This window comes from Aplysia californica, unplaced genomic scaffold, assembly GCF_000002075.1.
Source record: "Aplysia californica isolate F4 #8 unplaced genomic scaffold, AplCal3.0 scaffold00218, whole genome shotgun sequence".
Classification (NCBI taxonomy): domain Eukaryota; kingdom Metazoa; phylum Mollusca; class Gastropoda; order Aplysiida; family Aplysiidae; genus Aplysia; species Aplysia californica.
The window spans coordinates 904,474-905,737 of NW_004797488.1; the positions used below are offsets into that span (position 1 = coordinate 904,474).

At 37.1% G+C, this 1,264-nt stretch overlaps 1 protein-coding gene across 1 annotated transcript in view; it reads left to right on the forward strand.

Annotated features, from left to right (window-relative positions):
- LOC101848525 overlaps positions 1-1,264 on the forward strand; it is a gene marked incomplete in the record, with an annotated part of 327,286 nt that overhangs the window by 314,600 nt on the left and 11,422 nt on the right.

The window sequence follows — 1,264 nt, forward strand, 5'->3', positions numbered from 1 at the left end:
GTGGTGGTAGTGTTGTTGTTGTTGTTGTTGTTGGTGGTGGTGGTGGTGGTGGTGGTATAAGTAGTGATGGTGCTGGTGATATTGTTGTTGTTGTTGAGGTTGGTTGTAGTGATGGTGGTGGTGGTATAAGTGATGGTATAAGTGATGGTGGTGTTGGTGTTATTGTTGGTGTTGTTGAGGTTGATTGTAGTCGTGGTGTTGGTGGTGTTTGTTTTTTGTGGTGGTGTTATTTTTGGTGTTGTTGTTGTTGTTCGTGTTGCTGTTGCTGCTGTTGTTTGTTGTTGTTGGTGGTGTTGTTGTTGTTTATGGTGGTGTTATTGTTGGTGTTGTTGTTGTTGTTGCTGCTGCTGTTTGTTGTTGATGGTGTTATTGAGTTTGGTGGTATTGATGTTGCCGTTGTTGTTGTTGTTGTTGTTGTTTTTGTTGTTGTTATTGTTGTTGTTGCTTCCATTTGTTGGTGGTGATGGTGTTGGTGTTGTTCTTTTCTTGGGAGAGGGAGTTTTATTTTATTGTTTGGGGTAAGTAGTTTTTGGGCCCCTCGGGTTGGTATGTAGTGTCTTTATCCAATATCAACTGGTGAGGTTTTGTTTTATTAATAATTCGTTACTATTATATTCTTTTTCTAATTTGTTTTTGTGGGCTTTTGATTTTTAAATTTTTTTTCATGTATATGGGGAGGGGCGTGGGCTTTTTTTAAATGTAACTCATAATATGTACCGTAACCAATACTTTCATACCGCTCACCCTACTGATAAGTGTAGTCTAATATATTTTCCATTCATAAAGATCGTGGGAAGTTTGAAGATTAAACATCTCTCTGTCTCCTTTTTTGTATTTGCTACTCTTTTGCATCACCTCTAATCTTGCGGTATTTATATAACTGTACTGTGTTACAAGTGCTGTAAAACTCTTATTAAAAATTAAAAATGTATTCATGAAGACCAATAAGAGTCCTAAACTTGTGTCTGCGGTGTGGGATGGTTAGCAGGTGCCTTGTAGGTATTGTTTGGTCATTTTTTCCTATCAAAGATGTTATAGATCTGGACCTTCGTCCTTTTATTTGTATTTTACTATCTAGAAACACCTCTAATTCTGTGGCATTTGAATGACCTAATTGTGTTGTAAGTGCTGTAAAATTCTCAATAAAACAACAATAACAACAAAATAAACAGCCCAAAATCTTCGACACTTAGAATCTATGTGACCTATTTGTGTTGCAAGTCAGTAAAACTCTCACTGAAACACGGGGGGAAAAATACCCCCC